Below are 23,172 nucleotides of genomic sequence, written 5' to 3'. Positions count from 1 at the left end.
TACCATATTTGCCATTAGCTCGATTAGCTCATCTTGAATGTCGTGGTGTGTGTACTGGGCATTTCTGGGATTGTTGGATATTTAGTTTGCAACAGTTTTGTCAAACTTGCCAAGTAAGTGTAAAAGTTAAATGAAGTTTCCCCTGTTTGATGTACCCTCCACCTCCCTATGTCCTCTGTGGGTGATGGTTTGACACGAAGTGTAATGCAATGCATCCACAACAGCCCGCATATATACCCTGTTGTCACATACCGTCTTTGAATGTCCCTCGCTGAGTGCATTACTGATTTTTGAGCCACTCTCTTTCCGTATTTTAAACTCAGACCATGCATCCATGGCGTGTTTATGTCCAGCACTCACATCATGTGTATGGAATGACTGTGTAGCTTTAACCCATGTGCTAAACCCGTCATGGATATATGCGGTTTCTTTATGGAACCCGTGGCACTGGGGAGCAAAATGCCTGCAGGCAAAACAAAATGCACAGTCCATGGTCATTGAGTACTCGAGCCAAGAGTACTGTTCATACCATTGGCGATTGAATGACCGTATTTGCTGACCGTATATCTTTGCTGGGTATTTTCTCAACATAGGGTGCCTTGGTCCATCACTGGTTGACGGACTGATGTTGGATATAGCGTGGAGGAGGGGGGCAGCACTAGTTCCACTGCAGCTCGGGGTAGGGGCTAGCTGGTCCTGCTGTGGTTTAATTGGCACAGGCACCTGTTCTTCATCATGGTCCCAATCCTCCCAATCATGATCCTCATTGTTGTTCTGCTCCTCTATGTTGTCTACCAAATCCTTGGAGATGGCAGAGTTGTCCGTCTCCGTTGGATTTGACATTTTACACTGACTTTCGAGCTCAACTTTTGTTCGCTATCTACATTAGCCAAGTTTACCACCTTATTACATGAACCTCCCTGACATGCTCTCGCGAGACTGTCTAAAAGTGAATAAATATAATTATTTCTCAATGCTGTCTTAAAGATTTTCAAATTACTTAAATATGTATATGTATGTCTTTTTTTTTCTTGAAATATATATATATATGTTTTTATTAACAAAACCCTTGAGGTTCCTTGAGGTTGCTTAGCAGTTGCTAGACCAAATCTTGGTGTAGCTATAGCAACTCCAAGCTACCCCCTGGTGGCGCCCATGCTGAAGTGGGAGACCCACACTGACTCATTGTGAAAAAGGCCCAGCAGAGTTTGTACTTCTTTCACCAGTTGAGGAAGTTCAACCTGCCGCAGGTGCTGCTGATACAGTTCTACTCAGAAGTTATTGAGTCTGTCCTCTCACTTCAAGAACTGTCTGGTTTGCTTCAGCTATGAAATCGGATATCAGAAGACTACAAAGGACAGTTCGGACTGCTGAGAGGATTATTGGTTGCCCCCTGCTGCCCTTCAAGAACTATACACAGAAAAAAGCTGGAAGAATCACTCTGGACCCTACTCATTCAGCCCACTACCTTTTTGAACTGTTGCCTTCTGGCCGACAATTCAGAGCTCTGAGCACCAGAACCGTCAGGCACAGGAACAGTTTTTTCTCTCAGGCTAGCCATCTCATAAACAGTAATCTCATGAACAGGAATCCCATTAAGCAATAATTATGTGCATTTCAGTCTTTTTTTATATTTATCCAACACATCTAACCTCTTCTGCCATTACATTCCCTTGCAATGTATATAACAGATTTGTATTTAGTTTTGCACTACATATGTGTATGTGTGCATGTATGTATGTATGTGTGTGTGTATGTATGCGTGTATGTATGTATGTATACACTCACCTAAAGGATTATTAGGAACACCTGTTCAATTTCTCATTAATGCAATTATCTAATCAACCAATCACATGGCAGTTGCTTCAATGCATTTACATTTATGCATTTGGCAGACGCTTTTATCCAAAGCGACTTACAGTGCACTTATTACAGGGACAATCCCCCTGGAGCAACCTGGAGTTAAGTGCCTTGCTCAAGGGCCCAACAGTGGCATCTTGGTGGTGCCTGGGGCTTGAACCCCTGATCTTCTGTTCAGTAACCCTGAGCCTCAACCACTGAGCCACCACTGCCCCCATAGCCACCACTGCCCCCACCTGTTCAATTTATCATTAATGCAATTATCTAATCAACCAATCACATGGCAGTTGCTTCAATGCATTTAGGGGTGTGGTCCTGGTCAAGACAATCTCCTGAACTCCAAACTGAATGTCAGAATGGGAAAGAAAGGTGATTTAAGCAATTTTGAGAGTGGCATGGTTGTTGGTGCCAGACGGGCCGGCCTGAGTATTTCACAATCTGCTCAGTTACTGGGATTTTCACGCACAACCATTTCTAGGGTTTACAAAGAATGGTGTGAAAAGGGAAAAACATCCAGTATGCGGCAGTCCTGTGGGCTGAAAATGCCTTGTTGATGCTAGAGGTCAGAGGAGAATGGGCCGACTGATTCAAGCTGATAGAAGAGCAACTTTGCCTGAAATAACCACTCATTACAACCGAGGTATGCAGCAAAGCATTTGTGAAGCCACAACACGCACAACCTTGAGGCGGATGGGCTACAACAGCAGAAGACCCCACCGGGTACCACTCATCTCCACTACAAATAGGAAAAAGAGGCTACAATTTGCAAGAGCTCACCAAAATTGGACAGTTGAAGACTGGAAAAATGTTGCCTGGTCTGATGAGTCTCGATTTCTGTTGAGACATTCAGATGGTAGAGTCAGAATTTGGCGTAAACAGAATGAGAACATGGATCCATCATGCCTTGTTACCACTGTGCAGACTGGTGGTGGTGGTGTCATGGTGTGGGGGATGTTTTCTTGGCACACTTTAGGCCCCTTAGTGCCAATTGGGCATCGTTTAAATGCCACGGCCTACCTGAGCATTGTTTCTGACCATGTCCATCCCTTTATGGCCACCATGTACCCATCCTCTGATGGCTACTTCCAGCAGGATAATGCACCATGTCACAAAGCTCGAATCATTTCAAATTGGTTTCTTGAACATGACAATGAGTTCACTCTACTAAAATGGCCCCCACAGTCACCAGATCTCAACCCAATAGAGCATCTTTGGGATGTGGTGGAACGGGAGCTTCGTGCCCTGGATGTGCATCCCACAAATCTCCATCAACTGCAAGATGCTATCCTATCAATATGGGCCAACATTTCTAAAGAATGCTTTCAGCACCTTGTTGAATCAATGCCACGTAGAATTAAGGCAGTTCTGAAGGCGAAAGGGGGTCAAACACAGTATTAGTATGGTGTTCCTAATAATCCTTTAGGTGAGTGTATATAGATATATACTGTATATAGTCTTATTGTGTATTCTATATATACTTTGTTTTCTATTCTATTCAGTTACATTTTTATTTATTTATTTATTATGTATTTTTTATTATTATCTATGTCTTGTTGCTGTTTTTGTATTGTTGTACACTGTAAGCTCCTGTCACCAAGACAAATTTCTTGAATGTGTAAGCATACTTGGCAATAAAGCTGATTCGGAACTCTAAACAGATAAACAGCACCTATTTATTATTGATTGACTATTTTCAAAGCATTGACAAACTGCTGAAAATACTTTCTTTTACAGCATTTGTCCACCATTCACAAATTCAACCATGCACAATAAAATATTAGGATATTTTGGGCAGGGAAATGTTTTGATTATAATTTAATTATAGACAATAAATGTATTATTTAATGACAGAGTTTGTGTATAAAGCGAAACATATTTCGAGATAAATTTAGTTGGTTAAGACATTTTTATTTTAGATTTTTATATAATTTAAATTTTATTGTAAACCACCAGGTAACTTGTGCACATCTTTTTTTAGCCTACTTCTCTGACACTCAAATGACTCAAAATTATTATCCTCCATGTTTTTGTGGTTAAAGAATAGCTCAATTAAATTTTTTTGGTTGGTATTTAAAGATTTCAGACTGATTGCAGACCAATGTGGCTGCCGCTCAAGAAAATATAAATTATTATTATTATTAGTTTTTATCTTCTGCGGCAGCTGCTGCTAGATGCACACAGACACATCAGGGATTTAGGTACAGGAGCAGCACGCAGAACTGCCCTGCAATGTGCGGTTTCCCACAAATTAACTAGAAAATCATGTCCGTGACGACATGGCCCTAATATAATCAGTGGGCTTTCCCAGTGTTTTTGGATGCAGCATTTGCAGTAACATTTTGAGACGTAACTTCCCAGCGAGTGCTAATTACTACTGTGTTGACTAATTTGTATGTACTGTGTTTTCCCAGATCAGTCGGCAAAATATAGATAAAAAAGATTCAGAAAGAAATCGTCTAGGTTATGGACCTGTTGGAGGGAATGAGACGTTGTGTCGAAGAAGCGACACTAGGGGTCTCTCTTGAGAGCCTTTTGCATCTCTGATCTATGAGAAAAGGCCAATGAGAAATTGGCAGACAGAATTTGCATGTTCCACCCCGGACATATGGGTATAAAGGAGGGGAAATGCATCTGTTTCATTCAGGATTTTTCTGAGGATCCGAAAATGGTTCGGCCGCAACAGTGGCTCGGTTCAGCGACGTGGTCGAGAGGACACAACGTCTTGTTCCCTCCATCAGGGAACGGAGGTTACATCCGTAACTTAGACGTTCACCGTCTGTCGCTCACTTCGACGTTGTGTCGAAGAAGCGACACTAGGGGTCCAATTTAAATCACGCCATGCACTGAGCCGTGTACGTGTACTGGTGACACAGGAGCGGGCAGATAATTTACGTGCCAAAGCGAACAGCTGTGTCAGACTGCACGTACCCTTCCCCCATGCCCCATAAAATCGTCAGAGCCTTCTGGTTCTTTACCCCTGACAGGGGTGAACAAGGCGACTTGCAAAGCATGGGAGCAGGCCGCGCCAGCCACATCTTTTCTCTCTCTATGTTTCTCGCATAGAGTTAAAGAGGCTGGGGCCATCTTCACGCTAGCATACGCATGAGGGATGGTGATATTACCCAGTTCCTATTCTTTCAGGGGGGGTTCAGCTACAGATGATGTTCCTGGACCACAAGGGTGGCCATCGCCTGCACGAGTGCTTGCGCTGTGACCATCGTAGCTCTGACAGCACGGTCGGTGGTAGAGCGCAGTTCCTGCAGCACTTAGGGATCAGGCCTACCCAGTTGCAGATCTTTAAGTGCCTTGGCTTGGTATACTTGCAGGAGACATGCAAGGCAGAGCTGCCAATGGCGCTGGAGGCTTTCGCAGTCAACCGCCCTGTCCACCTGACGGACGTGGACCACCCCACCATCCAGGGTAGTGAGAGCGGACGAGCAAGGAGGTCGGTTCCGGGCTGTAAAAGGTGCCCTCCATGAACTCGTCAGCTCGTCATGCACTTCCGGGAAGAAAGGTTCTTCGCCCAAGGGTGGCGGCCCAGTCAAGCTTCAGTGTCAGATGCCTGAACACTCTCCGATGCAGCGCTGATGTCGCGACGTGAGGTGAGCCGCCGTTGTCTCGACCACAAAAGGAAGCAAATGAGCATGCCGGGGGGGGGGGGTGGGCGGTTCGGGGGGCTGTGCCTGGCAAAACCGAGCCCGCTGCCATTCCCAAATCACCTTCATCGCCAGCTGGGTCGTCCTAAATCCCGTGGGAAGAAGGAGTGACACGGGGGGCAGCTGGAGTGGCGTTCATATTTAAGAATGAAAGCTGTGACCACAACGTTGCCATGGTCATGTTCTCGCAGTAAGAACATGAACCATCCACAAATGCTGTCTCAGTGTTATCACAACCCAGGCACATGAGGCAGCATCTGTGACCATCGGATCAGATATCTGCCACATCCAGGAAATACACAGTGTTGGAAGGGCATCTTTACAAAGGAATGTATGTAGTGTATGTTGCTCTTTTACCAGAATAAACTCTTTTAGAAAATAAACTCTTTCAGAGAAATCACTCTCTTTTATGAGAGAAGCACTGTCGAAGCGCCCAAGGGCAGAGTCTGCACAGTGCGCAGAGAGGAGAATGCCGCTGGATTGCGCCGTCAGATCCAACAGAAGCTCTCCTGCAGAGCTCACTGATCACACAACCGCTCTGCTCCAAAGAAAAAATCTCACTGACAGATGCACACCCGCTTCCCTTTATACCCGTATGTCTGGGGGCAGGACAATTTCACATTGGCATTTTCTCAAGTTCAGAGGTACTCAAGGCTCCCAAGGAAGACCCCTTGTGTCATAACAATCGACACAACATCGAGTGAGTGACAGAAGGCGAACTGGATATCATTTTTTACCGAATATTTTACACATTTTATCACACTAAAATCACGATAACATGCTTAACTGTAACCTAGATAGCTCACTGTAACCTAGATTTTTACTTTTTCTAAAGAAAAGGAGGGATCCGCTCGAAATACATTTTCGTGCTAATCAACATTACGTCACATTTGCTGTCAATTGATCTTAGCTTGTATTGATCCCAGGAATATTCCTTTAAAGATGGCACAACAGTGAATAAGGTTTTATCTAAATAGGAACATGCCATAGCCTAAAAAAGCTAATTGTAATTACTTCAGTCTAACCTTAACCCAAACCCATATCCTAGCATTAATGAAAAACAATTAGCATTTTTAGAATAAAACAAACAGTGTTTATTTAATTTTTGATCCAGCAGAGGATACAATTTCGGACGAGTAAGTCATTTAGTTTTCATTAGTTGACATGCTATTTTATATAAATATGTATATATTTTACTTGTGGGACTGTTTCCAGACTTGCCAGTCAGGATTCAGAGTATTGACATTTGAAATATGACTCCTAATAAGCAAGTTTTAGTTACATTTAAATGCTTTTTCGGCTAAAGCAGGCATTTAAATTGTATGCTGTATGATATAAATATGATATGTAATATGATATAACATTATATTAATATTTAGAATATATTTTATCTGGTGTTTATGCTGCCTCATTATCATCAACAAAGCTTGTGCTTGCAAATATGGGTTCAGGTGTAAATGAGTAAAATGCACTTTAAATATGCCCATATTAGAAAATCACCATCTTATAATGATTTCTGAAGGATCATGTGACACTGAAGACTGCAGTAATGATGCTGAAAATTCAGCTATGATCACAAATTGCATTTTACAATATATTCAAATAGAAAACTGTTCTTTTAAATTGTCAAATGATTTCACACAATGTTTTTACTGTATTTTGGATCAAATATATGCAGTCTTGGTGAGCAGAAGAGACATCTAGTGTATGTATAAAATTAAGTAAAGTCTTTATGCAAAGAAAATGTATAGTCAGATTACTTCTTTTAACTTAACACTTGATTTTGATCATTAAGTCTCCCACATTCATTCTCTTTCTGTCACATTTCATCAGTGATAGGCCCAGGGGAGGGGTCTTTTGTCTCCTCAGGTGTGAATTACCTCAATATTCATGATCATTCATGCCTCCTCGCATATGACCATTCTAACACTAAAATTGTCTTACAAAAGTTGAAGTACTATACAGTATTGTTTTGTATAAATAAGTGATCAGGATGTTTTCACATAATTTTGTAGCAAAAATTCTAGGCTACAAGATCCAGTTCTCAAAAGTCTTGTGGACAAATGTTTAGTATGTGTTATATGGCCTTATTTCAATGACTTAAAAAATTTGTTTTTTCAAAAACCACGCATAAACGTTATTTTCTAAAAAATACAAACCTGTACATACATGTTGCTCACATATTATTGTAGCCCAGTTTGTGCTGAATACAGTGTTAAAATGTCAAAACTTCTCCAGGGCCCAAAACACCATAAGACCCCAGAGGGTTAAAGATGGCACAACAGTGAATAAGGTTTTATCTAAATAGGAACATGCCATAGTTTAAAATAGCTATATGTAATTACTTCAGTCTAACCTTAACCCAGAGCCATATCCTAGCACTAATGAAAAACATTTAGCATTTTTAGAATAAAAACAAACATTGTTTCTTTAACTTTTGATTTAATAACTTTTCCAAATAATCACATCCCAATGATCCAAAGAGAGGTTTAGTTTGATTTTGAGGAAATGTTTTCCCCTAACTATTGCTAAATACATAAACACACACACAATTGTAATTTCAAATTTACAGCCATAGTTATTAACTACTTTTTCCGACATTAAAACTTTAAGGCTCTACGTTTTAAAGGTTGTCCATCCTTAATACGTTTCCTGTTTCACCCGCATGATCAGCCAATCGGAACAGAGCTTAATGAATCCTCTGCAAGGTTAATTTGCTCAGTAATGGCATTAAACGGATATATGGAAACAGTTTCTCCTCTAAATACCAATTCATTACATCTACGCTTATTAAGACCGAGGACTATGAAATTATGGCCAGCATCGCCACATTAAGAGTCATTAGCTCAACACTCTTGTATTTGCCTTGGTGAGGCTTACGTGTGAACGCAAAATGGGGCTGGAGCTCCTTCCACTGAACACCCATAATTAATTCTCTCAGTAACCCTCCATCCAAACCTCATATTTTCATAATTTTGGTCCACATTTGCATCTTTCCATCCCTCCATTGCATACTTAGTCAAGGTCTGTGAGTGGGCCGACCCATTTGAGCAAGAAAATGAAGTGATTAACGAAAAAGCTCTTCCCAACTGAGAGGTTTGTAGAAATGGATTCACTGCATAAAAAAGGGATTTAATACAGAAAAAACTCATTATTCCGACCCACTCATTTTTTATTAGCGTTCTTTATAAAAGGTTGCAGCATTTCTCTCGCTCCCAGAATTTGCCACTTCAAATTGTATCTCAAGGTTATGTGTGTCTAATGTTAAGCTTTAATTTTAATTTTCAGCCCCTCACCCTCAATTTGATTTCTTTACCTTAGAAGGTATGTGTGTCTGCATGTGTGTCTGTATGTATGTATGTGTGTGTGTGTGTGTGTGTGTGTGTGTGTGTGTGTGTGTGTGTGCCGGGGCTCCATACAGTCTTGATTAGACTGGTGCAGTTGTGGTTTGGAGGGCGGTAATTACAGTATCTCTCATTCTCTTTCACCCATATTCGCTGTTTATAATGGATCATAGATTCTTCTTTACTGGCTTTTGTTTTATAGAGCCGATTAAACAATAATAACAATAAAAGATGCAATTAATTGCAAAGGTAATTAATGATGGCCATCAGTGTATGTTTTCACCAATGCAATTTCATAATTACCTACCGCACACACACACGCACATGCTGGGAGAGCTAGAGAGCTTTGATAGATGTGTAATGACAATGCGCTAAAATGGAGGCGAGTCAAACTCATAATGTAATTAAACAAAACTGCTATGCATAATTATTAGCGGGAAGCTGATTGCAAAAGCTGGGGGTGTAATGATGTCAAACTTGGTGCTGGCTGAGGACATTAAGCACATGAAGATATTAACAGTCTTTTGGAAAAGCATTAAATTGACATCCTTATCGACACAAGTTATTAAAGTGGTTTGGATAAGCTGCCTCTCTAAGATTCAAAGATACTGTGTAGCGTTTCTGTCCTATACTGAAACACGCTTAGGGGGATTTGTGATTATTCTGAGGGGTTAGTCTGAGATTGGCTTTCCAAAGCATAGGAAACTGAATCGTCCATTCTGAACACAAAGGCAGAGAGACTGTTCAGCCTTCAACCCCTCTTGACTTTCTTGGAGAGAGCTCTTTTTCTGTCTTCCTCTTTTTCTCTCGCTCTCTTTCTCCAACACATGCCGCTGACATGCATATTGACCCTTAAAGTTGTGTGTGCTCAGTGAATTCAGATGGTATGCTAATTTATAGAGCATGAACCGCTTTGCGTGAGCTCACTCATGTAGCGGCTGGGCTGTCTTACCTCATTACTATTCACTGGTCACTGCATAAGCATCCAAACAATGCAATTATGAAGAAGAAACAAAGCCTTCCTTTTCTATGCAGAACCCAAGTTTGGAGATACTGTGCCACATGTGGTTGAGACAAGCTGTGGTTAGTATGTTGAGACTGAGATGAGGAGACTTGAGACTGGTTAATTATACATTCTTCATGTACACTTCACACACCAGGATGCACAGATTATCAGTAAATTTACATCAAGTTCTTAGACTGTAATAATCACATGAGACACAGTAATTGCAGAATAAGGGCTCTTATACACCAGAGAAAGCTCTGACAGAGTGTTTGACAGATACAAATGCGGATTATCCTATTTGAGAGTGTGGAAAGACCTGGGTCAGTTTTAAATTAAGAGGGAATGCATCCAATACCAAAAGCACAACTGGACACACCTCTCTGAAGTTCTCCTTGGTCACCAGATTCCTTACTAAAGCCACTGTCACACTACACTTAGCACACCATTCTCTCCCATTCATACAAACGCAAGCTTGTCCAAAGAAAAGTTGTCTAAAGCAAAAATGTGTTCATGCTGAATGGTTCTCAAGAATATCCTCTCTAAATTTAAAGGCCTAGAACAAAATTTGTATGGTACCAATGAGTAGGTGATAACATAGAGAACCTTAGTAGGGCTGCCTCATCATAAGAATTCAAATTTGCAGCAACCATATGAGCACATTGGCGCAATGTGTTGGAGCATGAGCACTAACCGCTATGCTATGGTTTAACTGCTGCACTCAATTTTTAAAGACTGTATTCTATATTGAACATACATTGTTGAAAATCTGAGACCACTAGTAAAAATACTTTTACAGTATTTTGCGTTCATTTCTGTTAAGAGTGCAGACGAAGGCAGATGAGGAGTGGAGCTCTAAATGCGGTTCTTTAATGAATAGAGTGAACACCAAACAAACAGGAACAAATGAAACATCCACGGTGGGAAAACAAAACCAAAACACGAAAAAAAAAATATCAAAAGAATAAACAGGCTGGGGAAACATCCACGACAGGCAAAGGTAACATAAAAACATCTATATACATCAAAACATACAAAACATCTGAAACATACAAATCGACAAGGAGTGGAGAAACAGCAGGGTTTAAATACAGAGGAGACATGATGATAACAAAAGACAATCAGGTGAGAACAATGACACAGGGCTGGCAGTGATGAGGGCCGGGAATTGTGGGAAGTGTAGTTTTTGACAAAGACTAGTGAAACACAGGGCAGACAACAAGGGAATCATGACAATTTCAAAGGAAATTTTTCATTTCAAATTAGATAATCAGCATAACAATTTAAGCGAAATGATTCATTGAAAAAATGTACATGAATTTCAAAATGTCTTCCCTCTTTTGCTTTGACAACAGCATCCACTCAAGCCGGCATAGACTCCAAAGAGCATCAAGGATTTTGTACAGAGTTCATATGGTCTATGCCACAAACTGATAAGTGACTTGGAAACAGTGCCGAATCATAAATATTTATTTTACATAAATTTGTAAAAATGTAAACTGTTTATTTTCATGTTTAAATGAAAAACTAAACAATCCCAGATTTTCATTGTGTTCTCAGAATTGTGGACCTTTTCGTATATGACCAAATTATAAACTATTTGTTTTTGTAAAAATTTACAGGGCAGATTGCTAATTAATAGCACTCTGAGAGACAGAATACACATAAATAGAGGTATGATTGACTTGTATTTGTGAGTCATAGCGAATGGACAAATAGATGGACCTGTTTTACAGGCCTATATAAAAGCAATCTGTTTCATACTGTAAGTACCTGTTGAGTTATGGCCACTGACTCAAGGTCAGCCTGTCAGAATGTTCTCTTCTCAGATGGCATTTACAGAGAGAGAGGGTGGGGGGTAGATAAAAAGGTGGAGGTAGCAGGGTTTGGCTGCTGACGGGTGGGTTTGGAAATCTGTTGTGACAACGAGCCTTTACCAAGAGAGTGCCAACAGAAATTCTCTATATATAAAGACATGACATTTTTGTGCATGTATCCACAAAAAACAGTGAGCAAAGAGAGAGAGAGAGAGAGAGAGAGAGAGAGAGAGAGAGAGAGAGAGAGAGAGAGAGAGAGAATATGTGATCGAAAAAAATGAGGACAAATGTGTCAAGGATAAGAGAAGGGTGCATGTGTGTGTGTGTGTGTGTGTGTGTGTGTGTGTGTGTGTGTGTGTGTGTTTTCAGATGATCTTACTACTGTATGTTGGATTAAAGCAATAATGAAGCACGCTCAGACCATTAGCTGTGTAATGTGTCTCCAGAGAGAGACTATGCATCATACCCACAGACACACGGCCGGCATTATAGAACGAAAGGCTGCTACATTAAAGTTATTTGTATTTCAGTGGCTTAAAACTCACTCTTTACCTCATTCTCAGCCAATCAGATGCATCATCAGGGAAGAGAAAGGCTAAAGTGCAGGAAATAACAGACACAGTGGTGCCTTAAAAGGCAAATGAAACACCACTTACCACCTACAAGAAAATCACTGTAATATATTTTGGTGTGTTTATGTTTATCCAACATGTTTATCCATGAGTTGGGGGCACGTCGATTTAAATCCCCTTTTTTTTCAGTTAAAAACTTTGGTGTACCCAGAATGTGTCTGTGAAATTTCAGCTCAAAATACCCTACAGATCATTTATTATACCATGTTGAAAATGCGAATTTTTGGGTGGGAATAAAAATGAGCTGTTTTTGTGTGTTTGTCTTGAAAGGCAAATGAGCTGCTGCTCCCCACCCCGTATCCAGAATAGGGTGGAGTTTTGACATCTCTGCTTTGGATAAAGAGACATCATAAGCAATATGACTGACAGCGAAAATAGTGGTGTTCAGCCCTACATGTTTGAACTGGAGACAGACACTGATGAGGGAGAGACTCCGTCAGAAGTAACAACTTTGAGAATGAACCAGGAAGTTTCTGAATGGTTATTTGATCAATTTATTTATTTGTTGAAGAGTTTTTCAGCAGTTTTGCAACGATGGATGAGCAACACACACACACACACACACACACACACACACACATGATTATTTTATTTGGAATGACCAATACTGATTAAAACAACACAGCATCCAAATATTCACAAAGAGCCTGTTATGTTTCACCTGACAATACACACATCGACAATAGTCACAACCACATGAATATATAACACACACACACACACACACACACACACACACACACACACACACACACACACACACACACACACACACACACACAAATACTGTTACAACGTTCACTATGCACTATAGTGAAACAATACATACAAACAAACATCGGAACCGTCGGAAGTGTCTGTCAACATCTGTGGGCATGACCTGTACAAAGTGATATCACTTTGTACAAAATCTGTGAAGGTCTTGTTCTGAGACAGTGCTTATGATTAATGGGGGATTAAAAAAAAAGAACTGGGTGGATTTTTATCATTAAAGGGTGGTTGTGTACACACACTGCCGTTCACACATTTATGTTTAAACAAATGTAAAAATTAATTTTGCATAATAGGTCCCCTTTAAGAATCATGGAGGAAGCAAACTAATTGATAATATACTATAATATACAATAATATATTCTACTTGTGGATTTTAGTTTGTACAGTATGCATTTTTGTACTGTTAATGAAGAATAACAATGTTGCCAGAAAATAAGACTCATTTAGCTGGTTTATGCAGTGACAAGCATTTTCAAAAAAATGTGCCCACCATTACATGTGGCCACACAAGAAGGACGAAACAGATAGACAAAGCATAAATTACACACCTAATGCGTGGCTTTGCTCATTATTTTGTTGCATTGGTGCTAAAAAAAAAAGCCCCCTACCTTCGCTAGTAAGTGAAAATGAGAGAAAGAAACATGAAATTGTGCAATGGGTCAGTTTCTAACGCACATCACATTACAACGCACATCGATGTCCAACCTCGTAACTGCGATCTTCTCTGGAGGAATTGAATGCACCATAATACCTTCTTTTCCTACCTTTAGTCATCAAATCCTTGGTAACACCGCAGGTGTCATGATGATCGCAGAAGCTGCAGCTTTAATTTAACAGTGCTGAGTGCTCATTAAAAACCGGGTCACTCAAAGATCATCATTTTCAAATTTATTGTGTTTTTGAGGTAGCCACAATAATGATTCCCAAATAGGAGAATTGCTAAATAGTTGCGAACATCATAGGCAGACATGATCACCCTAAAAAGTTAATCAGCCAATCACAGCTCTTCCTCTCACGTGACTTTTCATCAGTCTTTTTAGCAGTTTGGGCTCGGCTACTTTCCAACGTGTATTTAAAGGAATATTTTGGGTTCAATACACGTTAAGCTCAAATGACAGCATAGACTTATCCCTTCTTTTCTTTAAAAGAAACTAAAAACAAAAAAAGCTAAAATCTGGGTTACATTTTACAATGGAAGTGAATGGGGCCAATTATAGAAGGGATTAAAGGCAGAAATGTGAAGCTTATAATTTCATAAAAACAATTCATTCTGTTAAAACTTATGTATTATTTATTCTATAAAGTTGTTTACATTTACATTTTTAAAGTAATTTTAGTGTTTTGGTGTTTGTTGACATTACATCATCATGGCAATGAAGTTGTAAAATTGTATATAACTACACAAAAAAGGTTAGTAAGTGATTTTATCACATTACAATCATGATAACATGCATATTGTTTATGTCTTGTGGCTATACTTTTGAAATAGTGAGTATTTTAATGTTTACGGATTGGCTCCATTCACTTCCATTGTAAGTGCCTCACTGGAACCCAGATTTTTGCTTTTTTTTAAGAAAAGGAGGAGCAAGTGAAAGTTATTTTTGTGGTACTCAATATTATGCCACAAATGGTGTCAATTGAGCTTTACTTGTATTGAACATGGAATATTCCTTTAATAAGCTCAATGAAATCATGAGAAAAAAAAGAAAGAAAGAAAGAAAGAAACTGCACAGCTCTTTTTAATGAAATGCCTTCTCAGTCATACTTCTAACATTGTGTATAGTATATAATGGGTTTTATTTAGCCTTATATTACTTTTTTATTTTATTTTATTTCATTACTAAATGTTTAATGGAATCCTGCTGCAATTGAATGGTTTACTTAATTTGTGTCTTTGTTCATCATTAGTTTTTTTCTGACTGTTTAGTTGTCTTCAATATTTACTTTAAAAACACAAAGTATTGTTTGCTTAATTTGGAAATAGTTGACTGCTGCAATTACACTTGAAGGCTACAATTACATGCCTTTTATAATTTATTAATATTTAAGTTAATACATAAATTAGAGTTTAAGTTAGGGTGAGAAACCTGATAATCAAGTCATGATTCCCTAGGGACTTACCGTCCACCGAGTGGTGGGCTGCAATAGCGGCTACATACACCTTCATAGTGGAGGGGGAAAGCTGCCCCACCAGCCTCTCCTGCAGAAATGAGAGCACTGACCCGACTGAAGACCTCTGTGGGTCTTCAGATCGGGAAGAATACCAGTTTGCGAACAGACGACATTTCAGGCCGTAAAGCTAGTTGGTAGAGGGAGCTCTGGCTTGGTTGATCGTGTCTACGACAGCTAGTGGTAGGCCACTTAGATCTTCCACATCCAGGGGCAAGACATGGAGGTTCAAGAGGTCTGGGCGTGGATGCCAGAGGGTACCCAGTCCCTGAGAAAGAAGGTCTTTCCTCAGGGGAATGTGCCAGGGAGGTGCTGTCACAAGGAGCATGAGATCCGAGCACCAAGTCTGAGTGAGCCGACAAGGGGCTATAAGAGTGACATGTTCCTTGCCCTCCCTGGCCTTGCAGGCTCACTGGGGAAAACGTGTACTCGTGCAGCCCCCGGGGTCAGCTGTGTGCCTGTGCGTCTGTCCCGAGGAGGGCTCCCGTCAGGGAGTATCAGAGCGGGCAGTGTGTGGATTCCCGAGAGGCGAACAGGACTACCTGTGCTTCGCCCTATCGAATTTAAATCATCTGGACCGCCTGGGGGTGGAGTCTCCACTCTCCACTGTCGTGACATCAGCCACTGCTGTCTCCAGAGGAGGAGACGGTGGGCGATTTGCGACATGCGATGAGAGGGAAAGTCGCCTTGGCGAGTTACATATGCTAGGTGCAGAGCTGTCTGAACGAATCAAGACGTGCTTACCCTGAAACTCTCCGTAGGACAAGAAGTACAGTCAGAAACTCTAGGCAGTTGATGTGCCAACCCAGCCGCAGACCTGTCCAGGAGCCAGAGGCTGCGTGCCCGCTGCACATGGTGCCCCAACCCAGTTTGGAGGCATCTGCGGTGACTACAATGCGTCTGGACACCTGCTGTAGGGGGACTCCTGACCGCAGAAAACAGAGTTCTGTCCGAGGGTTGAATGACTGATGGCAGGAAGGGGTGATGAACACATGGTAGGTGTCATGGCACCATGCTCATTTCGAGACTCAAGTCTGAAGCCAGTGCTAAAGTGGTGTCATATGCGTTAACCCGAGCGGCGTGTCTGCCACTGAGGATTCCGTATGCCCCAGGAGCCTCTGGAACTGCCACAGTGGAACGGCTGTGCCTTGTCTTTAAGAAAGGAATGCTGCGACCGCAACATTGCCATGGTCATGCTCTCGCAATGAGAACCATTCATAAACGCTGCCTCAGTGTGATTGCAGCCCAGACACCTGAGGCAGCATATATGACCGTCAGAAGCGGAGCGATATCTACCGCATCCAGGAACTACACAAAGGCAGAAAGGCATCTTGAAAAAGACACATCTTTTAAAAGACGTTCAACGTCAATGTGAACTCTATTAGAGGAATATGCTTTTTTAGGAAGTGCTGTCGAAGCACCCAGGGGCGTGCAGAAAATATAAAGCCGCTGGAAATGCGCGGTATGATCCAACAGCAATGCTTCTTGTGGAGGTGAGTGAACAGTGGTTAATTCAGCTCGCTGTTCACATAACCACTTGGCTCCGAAGAAAGAATCTAACTAACAGATGCACGATTCCCTCCTTTTATACCCATATGTCCGGGGGAGGGACATGCAAATTCTGTTTGCCAATTTCTCATTGGCCTTTTCTCAAAATCAGAGGTAACCGTGGCTCCCGAAAGAAGCCCCTAGTGTTACTTCAATCGACACAATGTTGAGTGAGTGACAGACGGGGAAACAAGGATGTGTATGTATGTGTGTGTGTGTGTGTGAGAGCGAGAGATAGAATGTGTGTGTGTTTGTGTGTGTGTGTGTGAGAGAGAGAGAGAGAGAGAGAGAGACAGAGAGCGAGAGAGAGAGAGAGAGAGAGAGAGAGAGAGAGAGAGAGAGTGTAAGTGTGCGATCACCTGTGGATGATACTGTAGTCGTTATTCAGTTTTCTGAAGATAATGCCATTTTGGTGAAATGCATCCTATTTTCTCAGTGGAAAAATAGCCATCCAAGCATCCTAGCCTTCCTCCCTATTTCACAGTAGCCAGTGCACAACAGTCTTTCACTATAGAAACCTCAATCTCCTCTGGCATTTTGAAAAGTATTTTCTCTCCAATGTGGAAAGTCTGGTCAAAGTCAAGTGGATTTTATTGTCGTTCAACCATATACAGTTTGTACAGCAGAGGCGTTTCCAGCATTGAAGGACATCCGGGGCTTAGCCCAGACAATTTTATTTTCACACTAGCAACCACTTCTCTGTAGTCCAAAGCTGGTGAGAGGGTATTCTTTGAGTTTTGCTCTGGCTGGGCCTGTTTCTACAGTTCCTAAATCTTCCACTCTAGTACTATCCTCAACATCCTCTCTCCTCCCTGAATCATCTGTGATGCAAAAGAACAGATACAGCACATAACTTATTGCAAATCAGCTTCAAACAACTAATTCATCAAGTGCTACATATGTCAAATTGTAGACCAACACCATTGAAGTAAATGTATTGGGAAGAGCAGATCAGTGGGATTGCCCTAATATCTATCATGATTCTTGAATTTTCATGTACATTAACATAAATTCATCACAAAAGAGTTATATTATAGTGAGTAAAGTGAAGTAAAAAAAATTGTTTATTATAAATAATTTATATTTTTTGACATAAATAGTCAAAATGATGTATAAGAACCGAAGTTAAAGCAATACATGAATGACTTTAGTCTAAGTTCATTGACACACCATGGCATCGAACTGTATATAATTCTCCATGTTCATCTGTCAAAATCCTTTCATTAGGATCATTGGGATAAACAATGTTTCACTTTTAACTTTCTCTAAAGTAAAGTGACTGATTAATTGTTACCAGTTTCCATGCCTGATTCTGGCACATCTTTGCTACCTTCAAAGTGTATATTTACTACAAACTAATATCACAAAACAAGTCACGCATACATTTTATGCTAATGCTTATTGGTTATCCTTAGAGAAAACAACACCTGATAAACAAGAAAATTATGCTCCGAACGGGACTCGTACGCAAAATAATAATACTGTTGCATTATCGAACGTTGTGTCGTCGTGGATATTGTAGTATTGTATTGCTAAATCCCCCGACCACAATGTCGGTCTGAGACAGCGAGACCTAGACAAGACCGAGAGGTCCAAGACCAAGACAAGACCAAGACCAAAGACCGTCAGGGCCGTGACAAGACCGAGACCACGTAAAAGTGGTCTCGAGACCAAGACCGGTCTCGAGACATACATCACTAGATTATGCCTATGTCTATTTTTACAGGCTGTATGCAGTATGTGCAAAGCCAAAACACAATGAAATAAGGCAACTTATGATTTCGGGGGTTTACATAGGCTATTGTCCGGTTTCATATTTGTCAGTCAACTTTTCAAAATTCATTTGGGGCTACACTCAAAACATTCGGGGCTGAAGCCCCGGCAAAATTGGCTGCCGCCGACTCTGTTGTACAGTACACAGTGAAACGAGACAACGTTCCTCCAGGACCATCGTGCTACATAAAACAACATAGGACAAACACAGAACCACACGAGACTACACAGACTAAATAACATACCTGTTGTAAGGCGGGTGCCAGCAAGTCTGTGCTACCCCTCGAGAAAACAAAAGGCTCTCATGAGAATTAAAATTTGAACTCTCTCTTGCATATGTAACAGCAAAATCCGAGACACAGCGCACAGTGCAGCTCACACCTCACTCCTACAGTCTCATCATCTCCCCCTGCTCAACCCTTCTCCTCGTCACTTAAAGCTCACTAAAAACCTATGCAATGTTAAGTGTGTACAAAAAGTAACTATACATGTTTGGTTTCATTTAAAGTGTCTCAGTGCGCCTGGTAAACTGGTCTCATTCTCCCATCCATAATGAAAAGCAAAAAGAAGTTATAAAATATGAGAAATGTGGTGTTTAAATGTGTGCCCTCCCCAAGATCCTCCATACAAACTACCTCCTGTATGTAAATCTACAGGAATCAAGAACCCATTCAATTACAAATTGTGATCCCACAGTTGTGAACCCCTCAATAGGGGACCAAACTCTAATTATAATGACAGATACCACCATTTGGTAAGCATATTGAATTATTTGGGTATTTAAGGAGATGTGACACATTGTTCATGGTTCTCTGTAGTCAGACGATCCCACACAGTTTACTGTGTGTAGTTTATATCAGGTAATTGCAATTTGAATTTCTTATGTTTTGATAAAATGTCTAAATTTGACTTATTACTGTCTAATTGGAATTGATGAACTGATTATGTTACCTGGTAAATAAATTGTAAACATTTTATTCTGACTGACTCTGAAATAGTTTTCCCAAGCAGATTAAATGATTCGTATGTTACCGCAAGTCTGCGTCAGATTAGTGACGACTAATATTTGGCATCAATTCAAGTGTACTTGGTTTGCAAAGACAAAAAGGGAATTTCCGTTTAGAACAGAAAATGCTGCTTGACCAATCTAAATTCGGGTGTGTCTTACCTCTGTTTTGATTTGATGTTTCTCCAGATAAGTGTACGTGGGAAACCACACATGGCCAATCCAAAGCTATTACAAGAGAAGTTATGTTGGTCAACTTACATCTGTAATAGTGGCCGTGACCTCTACTGAAGAAAACGTTAAGTTAAATTCAAGTGTATGCAATTACATGGGGGCTATACTGATCTTTGATTGTGTAAACGTGAATGTGACCGATCTTAGGTATATAGCAATTACCTCTGTTTGATGATCCAAAGCTGATGGGCTTGTGATCGTGAGACCCGCATAAAAGAGAAAAACATGCGAGGACCTCAAAGCGACATAGTTTCCTAATCTGAACGGGTAAAATATAATTAAAGAGTTAAAAAGAATAATCAAACATTCGCTCACTTTTAATGATGCTCCCATATCATTAAAACCTTTTTCATTTATGGAGTCAGATGAAATAACGAGGTAATACATAAGAGAAAATGTATTTCATTTACTCTTGTTGTGTTGTGTAAAAGGAAAGACAGTAATGCGCCGAGACCTTCACCCTTATTATTGGAGACCGCCATTGGACCGATAAACGGGCTTACACTATATAAAGTGCATGTGCCAATGTGTGCAAAAAGTATGGGAGAGTACATTAAATTACCAAAAATTAACAGGACAATAGGCACAGTGAGAGACAGTGCAGGGCCGACCAGTACACAGTAGTGCAAAAAGATGACAGTTTCTAAAAATGCCAAATGTAAACATAACATACTATGAGATGAGTGTTCTATGCACATAGCAGTTATTGAGGTAGCAGCCAGTTATAAAGTGACAATAATTAAAGTGCAACTCAGGACACATGTGTGTGTGTGTGTGTGTGTGTGTGTGTGTGTGTGTGTGTGTGTGTCAGTCCAGTCTCTGAGTATTGAGGATTGAGGAGTCTGATGGTTTGGGGGAAGAAGCTGTTACACAGTCTGGCCGTGAGGGCCCGAATGCCTCAGTACCTCTTGCCAGACGGCAGGAGGGTGAAGAGTTTGTGTGAGGGGTGTGTGGGGTCATCCACAATGCTGGTTGCTTTGCGGATGCAGTGTTTAGTGAAAAGCTTAGTGGTAAGAGGTAAGCGCCTTGAGTTTGTGTAATTAATCAGTCTGTTGTGTCTCTCAGCTTTGATGAGCCTTAATGCTGAAGCTGTTGGTTTAAAGCCATTTAAAACTATTTCCTAGCTTTAATAGTGTAGTAGTAATATGAGCGATCAAGGAGTGCTGTTGAATATAAACACAGCGTGACTGAATCACTTCACGTCACCAACTGGCTCATATTACACACAAAAATTGTCTTTTGCCGCCACCTGCAAGCTAAAATATGTAACGTCACAAAATTAAATGTAAAGCGACAGATAACTCTTAACATATCTGCACTGCTCTTACACTTTAGTTTAGAACGGCATGAACACAAGCAGAGTGATACACACAGTGATGCGTCTGAGTGCTGATGGTGTGAGACCATCAGTACTCATGGAACATCTCTCATCCAATCAGATTCGAGGACCAGAACTAACTGTTGTATATTACAAAATGATTACTGTTTTGTTTAATTTTATTTATTTTTTAAAGATCAGTGCTATAGATCCTTTCTTCCTCAGAGAAAATGGCCCTGAACCTGCGATATTTATCCCTAATCGGAAACACATGTCTCTCTCTCCCTCTAGTCACAGCTGGCAGTGATGTTCAGATTTAATGTAGACAAGTGAGAATTTTACCCTTGAAAGACAAACTTAGGTTTCAGGGGTAACAAAATAAACCTGTCATTGTATCAGATCAATGGTATAAACAATGTAATACCAAAAGGGCAGACAGTAAAACAAAATCTCAAAACTGCAGATAAATACAGGGTAATGAACATCTATCCATCTCTGAGAGAATGTGGTACATATCTTTTAAATAATGAAAAAGAAAGCTCAAATAAAAACCTAATTTGGTATATTTTAACACTTTAGTTTTGAACAAGATGTCTCAATGCCTGGCAAGGCAGCATTATGATTATTCAAGTGAGTACTCTACCTTACATTTTAATGACTTGTGTTGGGGGTAGCTAAGGTGTCTATTATAATAGGGATTCGTGATGATGAATACATCTTCATTCTGGCTTAACCACAATAACACGTAGATAATTGTCTGAGATTAGAAGACATCATCACTGTTATCAGCCTTCATCCTGAACAAAATGTTCCCGCAACTTGGGCATATTAAAAAGAGGATCAAATGCCAGGGCAGCTGATAGGACTATGTGATGAGCTTTAGTTTTGTTTTAGGTTTAGCTCTGGACTTTGAATATGAATCCAAGATGGACAGATCGTATTTGTTCATGGCAACTTTTTGCATTTTTGGAGGCTTTTAGAGATATGAAAAAATTAAATGAAATATTCTTCACATATTTTTTGTAAAGCTGTAAAGAAAGAAGTTTAAATATGTTTGCTAGATGCGCAAGTAACTAACTGAAAACACAAAAAGCACACCCAAACGGACACATAATTTGAATTTCATTCCAATACTATGCATAATTACCCTGCAAATGTGCCGTTGTCCAGGAAGCCTCCACACTTACACACAGACACTCACACTGGCATTTAGTGCTGTTTGTGTTCATTCACCCTGTGTCAAATCCATCACACACATACACACATAAAAAGAGGGAGAGAATCATTTTGTAACCACATGGTAAAATAAAAAATGAAACACTGTGGTTGTTACTGGAAATTTGGGCTTGCAAATGGTAAAGTCATTCTGTTATTTGCATAATTTATTCCTGTTATTCTTTCTTCTGCCTTTGCACAATTTCCCCTAATTTGCATAGACTGTCCATTTAAGGGTCCTTAAACAGAATTACCGCCCTGCATACTTTAATTGTTGTGCACTGAGGAAATTACACTTAGCTTAAAGGGAAAAACAAAGGCATTAAAACATCAGTCATCATGAGAGTGTTAAAAAAAAAAAGAAACCCAAAATGTAAGGGTTGAAGAGAAAAAAATAAAAGCTAACTGTACGATATCTTCCTACGCACATTCATTTAACACCAACAAACACCTGCAAAGACATAAAAGCACAAAATGATCTAATTTACTTGAAAACACTTACAATTAAAGCCCTCAGTAACATCTTGTGTATTCAGTTTTTATTCATGTGCTGTTGATTGTGCGTGTACTTTTACAGCACCATCCATTTATATAATGCAGGTCATAAGTGAAATTACAACACAAAATAATGAATGGCAAACTGTTTTAAGCTCTGTGATTTATATATGGATCGTTTTCCAAATGAGGACCTTCCTCATCAGTTTTACTGATTTAGCTCACTTTTGGGTACACATTTGTCCCTAAACTATAGCTAAATGTGTACACACACATGTTTACCAGCTATCTAAATGAGGAAATACCATAACATTTTATTGTTGTAATA

This window comes from Xyrauchen texanus, chromosome 7, assembly GCF_025860055.1.
Source record: "Xyrauchen texanus isolate HMW12.3.18 chromosome 7, RBS_HiC_50CHRs, whole genome shotgun sequence".
Lineage (NCBI taxonomy): Eukaryota > Metazoa > Chordata > Actinopteri > Cypriniformes > Catostomidae > Xyrauchen > Xyrauchen texanus.
The sequence above is the reverse complement of the archived record's forward strand: the minus strand, read 5'-3'. Positions refer to the sequence as shown.